The following is a 15,608-nucleotide window of genomic DNA, read 5'->3' on the forward strand; positions in this document are numbered from 1 at the left end:
CTCCATATCAGCCACACAACAAAATAAACTTGTATTAAAGGTTTGCAAAAATTGTACAGATAACCATCTTTTTTTTCCAGGGCCTGTACTATACTTAGGTATGCGGTCACGACACTCATTAATTGAAGCAGCGTTTTGTGGGCAAGCCAATAAGACACTGGCCAGACCCCTGCCACTGCCCCCTGCCGGTCCATCATTTAGCAAATGCCCTGGCAGGTGTATAACTCGCCAAAGGAGTTCACTCTGGAGGTGTACACGCACCTGAGTGACAATTCGCATATGCACTCCCCAACCATCAGGGACGAATTTGGACCTGTGCGCACAGATCTGAATCGGCCCATGTGAGTGTAAGGGTCATAACTTCTACGAGTATTACATGTGTAAGGGGTACTACTGTGTGGTGCAATATGAATCAGGGACACAACAAGCTGAGTAATGTAAATCAGATTGTACTACTATGTGGAGTAATTTTAATTGGGCGTACGATTGTGTGGACCTTTTTTTGTTTTATAAAAGTATGGGAGGGGGAGCTACCAAACAAATTAAGCTTGGGCCGGCCATGTAGATAGAAATGTTAAAAACAGGTTATTTTATAAAGCCACTGCTAGTAAACCAGCCCAAACCATCACTCTGTCTCGTTACATGATTCCTCTTTGTCTCAATACAAGCATGGAGAGACAGTGATGATTCAAAGAATATATGTTCAAAAATATACTGCAACTTGTGACACTGGGATCAACCATAGAGTTAATGATTTAGTACAAGGATGTAAAACAGACATGAAGAAACCACCATGGCAGGTGGAACAAATGTGTATTTTCCAACGAAATCACAGTGCTTGGTGCACAACAGAGATGCCGGTAGCATATGGCAGATGCAGGATTGCCTCAGTTGTAGGAAGTTAAACTGCTTTGTAGAGAACTACATGGTAGTTGCACATCTGTTCCGCATGACTAAATTCCTATTTCAACAGTTTAAACACCCTCAGGATACAGAAAGATTTTCAGAGTCATAGTCTCGACAAGTCCCATAAGCTATTCACAGAATAGGATACAACTTAAAATGAGCCATATGCAATTTACAAAGATTTTTACCCAAGAGCGAATCACTATCATTCACAGGTGATCAAACAGATGTAAAGCTCTTCAAGGAGACAAATTAGCACAGGACTGGGAGAATATAATGCGTAATGTTACTAAATTTGGCCATTAGGAGTATCTGCAATCCAATAATTAAAGATGCTGTTATGAACAGTTCCACATTTTGGGGTATATGTATGAAGCTGTGATAAGGGAGGAGAAGTGATAAAGTGCCCTGTACTTTATCACTGGCCAATCAGCTCCTGACTGTTATGTTACATGCTGTGTTTAAAAAGGGACAGTTAGGAGCTGATCGGCCGGTGATAAAGTACCAGGCACTTTATCACTTCTCCTCCCTTATCACTGCTTCATCCATCGACCCTTTTTTTTTTGGGGGGGGGGGGGGGGGGCGGGAGAAGGAGTCTGAACTAACGAAATGTTCCTATAGAACCTCATCTGCAACTGCACACATTGTATGCTCAAACAGGAAAAGGTACAAATATAAAAATGACTGCAAATATTTAGGATCTCCATTTCACCAAATGTTTTGCTTTATTTATAAATTCTTATCGAATGATAACAGATCGTAAACAGCTGCACAGTATCATTTGCATAATGTAAAACTGGCTTAAACAAAGAATGCGTACCTCAAAGATCGGAATAAATCAAACAAATTCACAGTAAATAGTAAAAGACATTTTTGCTCCATAATTATATATTTTAAAATAAATAATTCAGCTATGAAATGTATTTTGTCAATTTAATATTTATATATTTTTTATTATTTACATCCTAGAAATATTAATGATTGTTTTTATTTTGCCCTTCCTATGATTCATATTGGATTTTCTAAACATTATTTTGGTAGCTGTTGGCGGACAAAGCCTCCTGACCCCAAGGGTGAAATTTAATGGGATGAGAGATTCAGAAAATGAGAGATTTGGTGAGAAATCTCCAGTTTTTTTAAAGCGGCAATCATTTACACTTCAAAATCAAACTGGTTTAGCAGTGTAAATGATTGCCGCTTTAAAAAAACTGGAGATTTCTTACCAAATCTCTAACTTTCTGAATCTCTCATCCTATTAAAACTCACCCCAAATCTGTAAATAGGGTAATTCAAGAAATGCACTGCATCTACTACTCTATTTGGGTGTGCATCAAGCCGGTAAGCGGTCACTAGGTTGACACATATTAGCTTGACATGCATTGGGTCGACAAGCATTCAGTAGACATGAGTTTTTCATGTTTTCCTTTCTGCCGACAGGTGGTATTTCATGCCCTACCGTCCACTAGAGCGTGGAGAGAGAATAGAATAGTGTGTTGAGCGCAGCGAGGCACCACGTCCAAAGCATGGCGAGCGCAGTGAGCCAGGTCAAGGGAGGCGGTACACTTTGTTGACATTTGACAAACATGAAAAACTCATGTCAACCTTTTGACTGTCGACCTTCAGTGGTCAACCCAATGCATGTTGTTCTAACATGGGTCAACCGAATGACCCATACCCATCAAGCCTTGGAGGGAGAATTTGCTCAATGCAACCAATCAGCTTCTGTTATTTATCTAGCAGTCCTTTGAGAATATATATATATCTCCTGAGCGGCCATCTTGTCTTTGGAATAGTTTTTTTGGTACTTGTTTCCTAGCACGGCCACACCGATTTACATCGGGGTGGTCGTGTCGGAAAAATCGGGTCGATCGCATCGCATGCGATTTGGTCGCATGCGATGGACGCGACCGACCGATTTTGGACCCGATTTTTTTTTTTTTAATGAAATGTAAATCGGGTCCCTGGGACCCGATTTTACATTGGATTCAATGTAAAATATTCCCAACCCCCCCAAATGTCACGGCGTACACCCCACCCCACGATAGACGCCAACCCGAAGCGTGGCGAGCGCAGCGAGCCCGCGAGGGGCGGCGGTGCGCGTCCTCCGACCTTTTCATTCCCCTACTATCCACGTCGGCGCGGAGTTGAGAATAGAATAGTGTGGCGAGCGCAGCGAGCCACCGTGCCCGAAGCGTGGCGAGCCCCGCGAGGGGACGCGGATACCTTCACAGGTAAACGCGTCCCTTCGCGGACTTCACAGGTGTCCGCGTCGCCACGGACACCAGTGAAGCCCGCGAGGGGACGTGTATAACTGTGAAGGTATCCGCGTCCGCTCGCCACGCTTCGGGCTCGGTGGCTCGCTGCGCTCGCCACACTATTCTATTCTCAACTCCACGCCGACGTGGATAGTAGGGGAATGAAAAGGTCGGAGGACGCGCACCGCCGCCCCTCGCGGCCTCGCTGCGCTCGCCGCGCTTCGGGTTGGCGTCTATCGTGGGGTGACGACGGGGACATCTAAAATGTGAAATGGGTCATATTGGCCCATTTCACATTTTTCACATTTTTTCAGGATTTCAATGTTAAAAAATCTTTTAACATTGAAGCCTATGTAAAAATCGGGGGCATCGCGTCGGGACCTATGTTAATGGTCCCGACCGACGCGATGCCCCCGATATTTTACCTTTGCCGACACGATTTCAATGTTAAAATATTTTTTAACATTGAAGCCTATGGGGAAATCGCGGGCATCGCGTCGGTCGCGTCGGGACCATTGTTAACGGTCCTGACCGACGCGATGCCCCCGATATTTTGTCCTAGCCGGCCAAATGGACCTGATTTCAAAGGAAATCGGGTCCATCGTATGGATCGTGTACCTTAACTAAAGGTACACGATCCATAAGATTTGTGGCCGTGCTAGGAAACAAGTACCGTTTTTTTTTCCTTCTCCCTGCCGCACACCGGACCTCGCTCCTCGCACAAAGGTCCCCGCTCCCTGCCTACCAGACCCCACTCACTGCTGGATTCGATACATTGTAGGTGCTGAGCATCCCCGGTGTGCTGCTGATGGCTGCACATATGATTCATCTCCAACTCAGATCCGTTTCACACGGGACAGCACATCGGATCCGATCGGATGTCATACACTTGCGATTTGGGCCAATTTCACCTGTTCCACCAGAATCTGGTGAAATCAGGCCCAAATCGCGTAGTGTATGGGGTCCATAAACTTATTTTCAGGTCATTGCTACCAACACAACTACAAAATAAGGTCTCCACAAGCCCTGCATTTATCATCCTAATCCTCTTCTCCAACTACCCCCTGGCTTCTGGCTTCCCCTCAGGTACCAAAGTGCCCAGTAGCTGCCCTACCTGACTGCCCACTAAAGTGGAGCCCATTATTAGTGACACCTAGGTAAGGAAAAGCCTAGAAATGGCTTCCACCTGCTGAAAAAAACAACAACAACAACAACTCGTAATTCAGCAATGCTATGCAACAAACTCAACCTCTGGGGAGTAGCCTTTTCCATTACATTGCCTAAATATTTAATGAATGGATTCAAATCCTATCTTTGAAGAATTGACATATGTTGACTAAAACGCTACTAACGGAATATTTGTTTCTCAGGTTAATGTATTATTCTAAATTATAAACAGAGATTGACAAATATATCCCAAGGAACATGGCAAAATAACATGTATCAAACCATGATGTGTTACGTAGAACAGAAAAACAAGTACCTAGCTATAAAATATGACAGGTGTAACTAAGCATTAGAAATCCTGGTAGAAAACAAAAATACACACTGAAACATGTGTGACTACAGATTATACAGCAGGTGGGTCACTTAGCTCCAGCTCAATAGGTGACAATCTTACATCTCATGATAATGGTTGTGGCACTTTGCTCTAAAGGGGTGTAAACAACTGACAATAGTGCAACCCAGGGACCAGATGCAGTGCATTCCACTGCGCCAAACACACTGCACTATACTCCCTACAACAGTGCAAAGCATTGTTACAGGCTGCATATAATTACATGACATCGGTAGTGGTAATGTCCAATTGGACATGCATCCCATCCAAAGGGGTGCACACCACTCTATAAAATGGTCGTTGAGATATTTTAAGGATTGGAACATTGTCTGATATATTGTATAGTGTTTACATCGCTTAACCCACCTGTACTTTCAAAGAATTGTTTCTAAATACTAAATGTAGGCATTGGGCACAACGTACTAAAGGGAAAAGGAGTTTAAAAAAAAAATCCACATCAGCACTGGGTAAGTGACACTGCAGGGCACACAATTTGATGGGATTAAAGTTAGTCATTTCATTGACAAACTCAATCCCAGGATTTAGCATTTATCAATCCTGAATCTCGGAATTGACAGAATGCTCCGGGATTGGCCACCTTTCTGGGAACTCTATGAATTATATTAAATGATATATTGCTGCGTGGTCCATAAGCTTTGTGCCATTTCTGAGTGTAGAGGTTATCGGCAGTCGCGGCTCTTACCTCTGTGGAGGAGGGGAGCTGTCGCTGGCTGGTCTGCGCTGACGGTCCTTACCCTGGCTGTCGCAGTTGTGGGAGCATGCGCCGGCCCCCAGCCTCTATGGGCTGCTTCGGCAGCAGTCCATAGAAGCATATTCACGATCCCGGGTCCGGCGCAAGCGGAGAATAGTCATCGGTACTGCGCATGTGCCCATAGAGGCATCCCAGAGGGAGGGAACACCTCCCAATGGGACAGCCTTGGGTGGGTGGCTGGCAGGTCAGACTCAATAGGAAGTCACTGCCAGTCACAGTGAAGCCAGTGCAGTCTCGCAGACTGCATCTGGCTTCACACAGTGGCAGATTTTACCTAGGAGAGCTGCAGTCCATAGATAAAAACCGCCACTAGTTACTGGTCATCACCACTTACAGAAACTCTGCGGGAACGGCTGTGCACGAATACAACATTCATTTTTTAGCAATAGTTTTTCAGATAATTTTCAATAATCCACAAGGAATAAATGCCAGACTGATAGAACCAACATCGATGATAGTGCCCAGTGCACATATTATTAAAGATGATTATTATTATATTATGTTTTGCAAGTCTAATGCTTAATTATATGGTAAATTACTGAATCTAAAAAAATAATGAATATCTGCATCAGCTTTTGCGCTTTTTCTGATTTTATTAAAATGAGCTGCCGAACCTATTTTGGCTAAGTGTGATCAGGTTATATTTATACCTCTTTTCCCAGAATATATTTAACTTCAGGAAATTGGCATGATGATATTCTTAATTCTCATCACATGGCAAAGACAAATATACCCAAAATTACAAATAAATTTTCAAGCAGATAAACTAAACGCAAATATACATATTTTTGATTTTTATTTTTTTAAGCCACTACCGAAAAATGCTTTGTGTTTTAGATGAAGGAAAATTCTCCCCTCGTTCAAACAAAGTTAACCCCCAGAGTGGGTATCAGGAAGCAGGAGCTAATGAAGGGAAAACATTTAAATCAAACGTTCTTCATTTTCCAGACTTTAAAATGTTTCTGCAATGTTTATCCTGGAAGGCACAAGGCTTAATTACAGTTATTAAGGGTGGACTTTCTGGTCAATTAACCACCAATTAAAATGACGGCACGCATTAGGATGAGTCTACTTGTCCTTCACAGTAAAGTGTTTAACAAATGCAATGAACACCCCCTTGGGACTTGGTATTTGATTTTATATTGTGTACTGTAAGTGCATTAAAGAAGGGTGCAAAGAAGCAGGTTAAGCATGACCCTTTAACATTCATACTATCCTTTCAAATATGAACTGGACATGTTTGAGAGACAACGTTGGTTACATCAGGCCATCAGGTCATATTTTTAAGGTTACAAATGTGGAATCTTTACATTCATATCTAAAGCGGCCCTATGACTTATAAGGAACCTGATTACCAACGACTGGTTCCAAACAGGCATAAAAATCATTGTCAAGATTAAAAAAAATCCCTGTAAAAGAGTAACAACCAAAGCATAACAATAAGACATGTGCCAATATGGAGGTATAACATATACAGCATAGTATATATGAAATAATCCACAAGTGGCAATTCTTTTGGCCAACTAACATGCACACGCCTTCCACCTTTTCAAGACGGCGAATAAGGGCAAACATGCACACAAGACAAGGGAGTAATCCCAGTGACGACCTGCATATACAAAATACAAGGATGCCTGGGTCTCTTTCCCTAACACTAAAACACCTTTTAAGAAGGCATCAAAACTTGCAACCATCTCTCCTAGAAAAAGCATTTGTTAACTGTACCTCTCTCTCCAATAACCAATCAATTTATCTTCTCCCCTTTGCTTCCAAACTATTTAAACTTCTTTTTATACATCCACCAAATTCACTTTATCCCACCTTGACTATTGCAACTTCATAATGTCTAGCCTAGCCTTCATCTTTTACCTTTATCCTAAATGCCAGGTGGAAACGGATCATCCTCTTTCACTGCTCCATATCTGTAAACTCCCTTTTTATGCTCAGCAATCTACTTCTCCACCTCTTTGGTAAATATCTATCTCCTAGTATGCAATCTCCTAAAACAAACAAATCTCCTAGCTATAGCTTAATTCTACATCAATACACAGCTCAATTTGCATTTTCTTCCAGCTTCAGCTGCATGTCCACTCCTGTCCAACTAGTTCCTATGGTCTCAGTATTGCCCTCTCTCTCTCTAGACTGCCAGTCACAAACAGGACCTCCTACAAGCTGTTTCACCTACTTCCTCAACACTTTTTAATAAGGATATTAAGAAATATTTATATTACTACTCTTTTTTTTCTAAACATAATTCCAGTACAGCGCCATTTAAAACAGACTGTAAAACTAAATAACGATTCCGTTTGTACAATGAAGAATTCTCTGAACGCTATATTAGAATGGGTTGCACTATTTTTCCACACTTTTAGCTCAAGAAAATTTAAAGAAAAATCTTCCAGGGATTATAAAAAGAATAGTATTAACATGCGTTCAAAGAGTGGATACACATCAGCTTGTCAATGGGCCTTGCAATACCAGCCTTCCGAATGTCCAACTTTTAGTAGCGTGGCACGGAACCACTACAATTATTGGAGACATCCAGTCAATGGCATCATCAATGTATATTAACGCCTTGATCATCTAAAACGAACATTTACACAAAACTAAAAAAACTAAATAAAATGCACATGTCATATCATTAGCTGCTGTCTGCCATATTTGTGAAGGAGAAATTATAGAACATCTCTTCATGACACATTTTCTTCAAGCGGTTGCACGATTGTGAAGCGATTATCGCCATTTTCTGATTGTTTAAGTACTGGGTCCCAGAGCTGATGCACTTGTTCCCTGAACATTTGGAAATGCTCTCACAAGCTTTTAGAGTAGACAGCATTGCCTGCCCTGCTGTTACTACAGAAATGACTGACCACAGTTCACTGGCAACAGCCAGTTCAGATAAATAGAATGTAACAAGACATTTCTTGGGGAAATTGCTGAAAGCTTCCATTAGCCTGTATCATGGGTATAAACTAAAAAAAGGAGACATCTAAGTTGATGTTGGATACATATATCTAATGTTTTGCCCTTATAGTTGGGGATACTTTCACTTGTGCTTTATAATGGTTGATAAAAAGTATCTGTATATTAAATGTACTTGCCACATCCCTTAGCAAAATACCTTAAGTGATTATATAAATCCATTTATATGACAACATTTATAGTTTTTAATACTACATAAATTGTTATCTAACTAGGTTCAATGTATTGCTATACAAAATAAATTTCAAAATCTGTCCCTCAATGATCAAAGCATCCTTTACTGTATGTAAGAAACCATCAAAAGTATCTATGCTTGTGAATATGATTATCCTTCATAAAACATCAACTGTTCAAGCGTTTTTGTCACTCAAGTCTTCTGCAGTATGATATACATTTTTCAGTAAAGAACAATTTCTAACAGTTTTACAGATTGTTTTTGTATTTGCAATTTTGCACTAGGTGTTCTATAAACAGATTTACAATGTGTACACATGTATCTGTTCCATCCCTGAGTAAACTAAATTTTACAATATACTGTTAAAAAGGAACACTTGCGATTGATAATCCTCATATATCCTTTCCGTGAGTTTTAAATGTGCGAGAAAGCGGGTTTTGCGCTGGTTACAGACACAAATCTACAATCCTGATTATTTTACTGGAGAAGTCTGCAGATCTAGATTTCTGAGCACTTCTGTACTCTTTTGTTGCAGGTTTTAACTGCACAGATTTGCAGGGCCTCGTTAATTGCACTTTATAATCTAACTTAAGCTGTGTACATGGAGCAATTTTGCTTGCGATTTGATCGAATATAAAGGCAAGCAAAAACACATTAGATTTAGACTATATAGTACAGATATGTACTATATAGTCTTGCCTGCAGTCTATTTTACTGTTCGATTGACATTGAGGGGGAAATTTACTAAAGGAAATTTGTAAAAAATAGGTGTATTTGTATCCAGAAATAGGTACTTATGTATTATCTGGACTCCCATGTTAAATGCACCCCATTTTTTCATACCCCTACTATCCAACTACGCATGGAGTTGATTTTATATAGTGTGGCGAGCGCAGCGAGCCACCGTGCCCGAAGCGTGGTGAGCGCAGCGAGCCCCGCGAGGGGACGCGGTCTCATAAGAAAAACGGGAGTCCAGATATTACATAAGTACCCAGAAATACACTTATTTTTGACATTTACTATCCCAAAATATGGCAATTCGTATTCGTATTGATAGCACATCAATACGAATAGCCATATTTTCGGGATAGTAAATGTAAAAAATAAGTGTATTTCTGGATTTTTTTTTACAAATTTCCTTTAGTAAATTTCCCCCTAAACGTGAGCGTGCATCAGGATCAAATCGGCATCGAATTAGGCTGTAATCCGTTCAATGTCCATTTGTTTCAAAATCGAACACAAAATCTCACCTTGTGTACACAGCTTTATGCTGGGTATACACCAGAACAATTTGGGCAATTCCCCTAATTCCGATCCAATTTTGAACGATGTTATGTAAAAAAAGAGCAGAATTGGTCATGTTTTTAATGCGATTCCAATCCAATGCGCGTCCCCGTCAGTCGTTTAGTCAGTTTAGAGATTTTACCTGCTGCACTAAAGATTCCTTATCTACATTGGATTGGGTACAGATCGTGAGCATATCATTTGCAGATCGTGTACACCAACAGATCGTCCGACCATCGTACGATTTCAAGGAAATCATTGCATGATCATGGTAGTTCTGGTGTGTACCCTACATAAGTTTGAGAACATTCAAAAGATCAAAAGGTTTTCTGTTTTTTTAATTCTCGATGAAGTATATTAAAATTACGCTAGCCCTATTATTCAGATGCGAGTGGTTTAATATATTCTACAGTAGTATTAATTATATTACTATGTGTTCAACCTACCAACTCTTATGTATATCCAGGAGACTGCTGAACTCGGACTCACGGGAGAGCAGGTCAAAGTTGTGATGGACAGGTTGGCAATGACAAAAACGTGGAAAATGTATTCATTATATCTATGGGTGCGAGTTGTTAGGTCGAAGGGACCTGGTACAATTATATGGTGTCCATGTCGACCTATGTTGAAATAGGCACAAAAAAAGTGAAAAACTAATGTCGGCCATTTTGATGTGCCGACCTGACTGTAGACCAATTGACTGTCCACCTATACAATGCTGACCTAATGACGCATCACATATCCACACCACCTTTATGCATTTCCACATATAACCCATCGTGGCTACATGCAACTCCACACAGGGAACACCAAGATTAAAGTTATCAGGAATGATTCATTACAGAAGAGCTCTGTACATTCTGAAACAGCATCAGTGTCTACCAAAAAACAGTAATTAAAAAAGAGATCAGACTCAATGGGGTAAATATGCTAAGATGGGAGTTCTATTGAAGATGGATGTTGCCTATAGCAACCAATCAGATTCTATCTATTATCTTGTAGACGGTGCTAAATGAATAAAAAGTAGTAGACTCTGAACCCCTCTTCCAGGTTCCGATTTATCAAGATCCAGAACACCCAATAATACAATAAAGGGGCACAGAGCGCAGTTCATACCTTCACTTCTTTAAAAAAAGAAAAGGTACTTGTTTCCTAGCAGGGCGCCCATCGCGGGCATCGCATGTACATCACGATTACCGCGATTTTACATAGGGAACAATGTTAAATGGCCCAATTGACCCGATTTCACATAGGGAACAATGTTAAATGGCCCACAGACCCCAAATAGCCACCCTGAAGTGTGAAATGGCCCCCCCAATTGTTAACGCCACCCCACAATCAACGTCAACCCGAAGCGTGGCGAGCGGCGGCGGTACGCGTCCTCCGATCTTTTCATACCCCCACTATCCACGTCGGTGTGGAGTTGAGAATAGAAAGTGTGGCGAGCGCAGCGAGCCACCGAGCCCGAAGCGTGCCGAGCGTAGCGAGCCCCGCGAGGGGACGCGTAACACGCTCCTGAAGCGTGGCGCTCGCTGCGGTCGCCACGCTTCGGGAGCGTGTTACGCGTCCCCTCGCGAGGCTCGCCTCGCTGCACTCGCCACACTTTCTATTCTCAACTCCACACCGACGTGGATAGTGGGGGTATGAAAAGATCGGGGGGGCCATTTCACACTTCAGGGTGGCTATTTGGGGTCTGTGGGCCATTTAACATTGTTCCCTATGTGAAATCGGGTCAATTGGGCCATTTAACATTGTTCCCTATGTAAAATCGCGGTAATCGCGTCGGTCGCATCGCATGCGATTTTTTTGCCGCATGCGATGCGCCCGACGCGATTTTTTTCCTTGCGATGCCTACGATCAAAATCGTGGGCGCCCTTCTAGGAAACAAGTACCAAAGAATATATGAATAAAACATAGCGTCACATGAACATATGTATCATAAATCATCTACTCAAGACTTCTGCAGTATGATATACTTTATCAGATATAAATCCTGCCCAATATCCATGTATGCAGGATAGAGTTCAAAAGTTGATATCTTCCTCTGATAAAGCTACAGGTTGGTAGCGAAACGCGTTGGCCCTGCAGGCTCCCACTTTCCAGGACTCCTCGTCCCCACCCAACAGACTACCTATTGCTTAAAGTGACCACCGCTACTTTGGATATTCTTCACTGGTACCAATATTCTAATACCACAAGACTAGAGAGGACTCTACATCTCTGAATCCTCTGGGACACTGCTCCAGATACCTTCCTCCAGTGGCCTACTCCACCTGCCATTTAAAAAAAAAAAAAAAAGAATAGGATCTATTGGATTAATTGGATGCAGTTCCATGCCTAATCCTCCAGCGGTGGTACCGTTACCCGTATGAACTTAATTCCAAACACATCTCATATTGATGAGATTCTATTTAATTAATATCTGAAAGTGTGGAACCAGGATATTGTTTATCTTATTATGTATCTGTTTATGTCTTTTTGATGTCAGTAAAATATTGCTTTTGAACATTCACTTGATCATTATTATCACGTACTGCTACTGTTTCCCTTTTTTTGACAAAAATTTGATATAGACCTGTCCCTTGTGTTTAGTTTGTATCTCAAAGACTGCTGATGTATTCTAATACTGTGACAGGTGAAAAAAGACAAAGTGGCTAATGAAGAAACCAAACACAGAGCATATTATTGCGTGTAATATGCATGCGCCAGAACCAAACATACACAAATATACAGGTGATGCAGTGCCATAAGTAAACATCTCCGCCTGCAGTTGGGGTGTGGTATAGCAGGTTGAAAATATCTTCGTCAGCCCCAAAAGGTCGACAAAGGGTGACACTGGAAAAAGGTCAACGCTAGTTTTTCACATTATTTTGGTGTCAATGTCAACATCTGAGCACGTCAATCCCCAAATATTGCTCATGTCAACCTAGACACCGCCAGTCAGCCATCCCCATACTGCTTTGATCACTTAAAATCACAGTTTGTGTGAGCAGTTTAATCATTCCAAATCCTTGTATATCATTTGTCCTGGATACTAAATACAGGTTGAGTATCCCTTATCCAAAATGCTCGGGACCACGAGCATTCCGGATAAGGGAATATTCCGGTTTTTGGTGGAATATTTTTTTTTTTAGCCATACTTACCTGCCCCTGGTGGGTCCCCGATGGTCCCTCGGCGTCCTCCGGCGTCCATGGCAGGCCACCAGCACCGTCTCCGGCGGTCCCAGGAGTGCTTTGCGCAAGTTCCCAGGCGCGCCAGTGACGTCACCGGCGCACTCGCGCAAAGCACTCCTGGGACCGCTGGAGACGCCGGAGAGGATGCTGAAGGCCTGCTATGGATGCCGGAGGACTTGGTAAGTATTAAAAGAGGGTTAGAGGGGGAAAAATAATAAAATAAATTGAATTATTAAAAAAAAAACACGGTTTTTGGAATAATTCGGATACGGGATGCCCGACCTGTACTTACCAAAATTTCTACTTCAGGTCAAAAGGACTAAAAGGGGTTTACATTTATTTCCAGACTATACACTATTTTTGAAGGAAAAAAGTCAAGGAAGACTAAAAAATTCATAAGATCTGTTTCACAAATCACCAATTCAACCGAGAGAGCATATAATAAAAATGACAAAAGATTTGTTCTTATAGCTCATAAAAAATTGATGCCAAAGCATTCAAGTAAAGTTACTTTCTGTGTTCTGATTTAATGAATCATTTGAGCAGTATCTGACAAAGTGACACAGATGTAGGGCTCGTTGAAGCCTACGCTAATACCTACTAGTACAGCCTTCCTTGGGACGGCGAATATAGAACAATGTGTCAGACTGAAGTAATATCAAAAGGTATTAAGTGCAATGCAGGGGATGCTACAATGTTGGCCCACAACGTTCCTTGACCTGTGAATGTCTCAAAAGTACTTCCTTGCCCTAGAGGCTAAAATGACTCACTAAACCCACAACAAGAGGCAAAAGCAATACGGTTACATTTAGAGAAAATGACGGTACTTGTGAGTTATCCGGGCGCCCGATTTTTTGATTGTATGCCTTAAGTTAAGGCATACAATCAGATGCGATGCGATGCGATATCGCATCGCATCGCATCGCATCGCATGCGACCATCGGATGCGATGACCCGATTTTTCCATAGGAATCAATGTTAAAATGATTCCTATGGAAAAAGGGGTCCTTTTCATACCCCTACTATCCAAGTGGGCATGGAGTTGGATATAAACCTGTGGCGAGCGTAGCGAGCCACCGAGCCCGAAGCGTGGCGAGCGAAGCGAGCCCCGCGAGGGGACGGTATTCCGTGTCCCCTCGCGGGGCTCGCTACGCTCGCCACGCTTCGGGCTCGGTGGCTCGCTACGCTCGCCACAGGTTTATATCCAACTCCATGCCCACTTGGATAGTAGGGGTATGAAAAGGACCCCTTTTTCCCATTGAATTCCATGTTAAAATGGACTCAGTCCATTTTAACATTGATTCCTATGGAAAAATCGGGTCATCGCATCGCATCGCATCGCATCGCATCCGATGGTCGCATGCGATGCGATGCGATGTCCCGATCCGACCCGATTTTGAAATCGGGCGCCCGGATAACTCACAAGTACCAAAATGACTTTCATTCATGACGTGGATCTGGTGGTATCTAGATATGAGAAGCTGTGGAATTAAATATACTAACAGAAGACATTTGCTAGTTCTGTCAAAATGACGGAAGTATATTCCAATAAGATAATTAAACATGCATATGAAAAAAGTACCTTATGCAACCTGTATGAGTTTTATTTTTTATCCTATACAATAAAAGGGCAATGCTGCTCCTTAACTCTATGGGGTGAATGCAAGCGTTTTGTGTGCCGGCGGCACAGGTGCCACCACTGACCTTACTGGTATGTTTAGATTTCCATATATACACCAGCTATAAGAACACAGACCAACCTGTAATATTTTATTTATAACATTCAAGTCTAATTTATATTGCATTAATATCATCCATTCTACTTAGACAGATGGCACTGTAACTTTACTAGGCCTTTGAAACAATGGGGCAGATTTAATAAGTCAGGTGAAGTGATAAAGTGACCGGTGATAATCTACCAACCAAGCAGCCCCTAACTGACATTTTAAACCCAGTCTGTAAATTGACATTTAGGAGTGGAAAGGCTGGTGCATTATCTTCCACTTTATAAATCTGCCCCAATGTTAGTGGTACATATATGTATGAGGGTGGTTTAATAGGAAAAGTAACAAGACCTCAAGCTTCCCCCACAAATTATGGGGCAGGCAGGGAGGCTTCCATCTCCCTGGCTGCCGCCATCCCCCTGCAACGAAATTCGCCATCAGGAGGAGCGAGCCCCATAGGTTCGGGCACTGCCTTGTATAACTGCAGGAAAGACATTCAAAATGAGAAGGATCCAGTCAGAAAAGCACTATACCAGTCTCCACCATACACCTCGACAAGCTGATGATGAGTAACCAATTTGCCCGTTTGACACAGAAATCCGATCACACTGCGCACTTCAATGTTTGACCATGTTTCTTGCACCATCCTAACAACTGATGTTGGAACTATATCACTGACATGAGGTGCAGACTATTGGCCATGAGGGGAAGCAGTGGCCTACCTGCTCAGGCCCAGTAGGAAATAAGAATGAAATAGACTTGGGGTAGCCAACCCTGG

The 15,608-nt window shown here is 42.1% G+C and overlaps 1 protein-coding gene across 1 annotated transcript in view; it reads right to left on the minus strand.

Moving 5' to 3' along the window:
• Positions 1–15,608, minus strand: part of RPAP2 (RNA polymerase II associated protein 2) — a 76,598-nt gene that overhangs the window by 20,395 nt on the left and 40,595 nt on the right. The gene's annotated exons all lie outside the window — the stretch shown is intronic.

Source organism: Crinia signifera, chromosome 8 (genome assembly GCF_055691185.1).
Source record: "Crinia signifera chromosome 8, ASM5569118v1, whole genome shotgun sequence".
Lineage (NCBI taxonomy): Eukaryota > Metazoa > Chordata > Amphibia > Anura > Myobatrachidae > Crinia > Crinia signifera.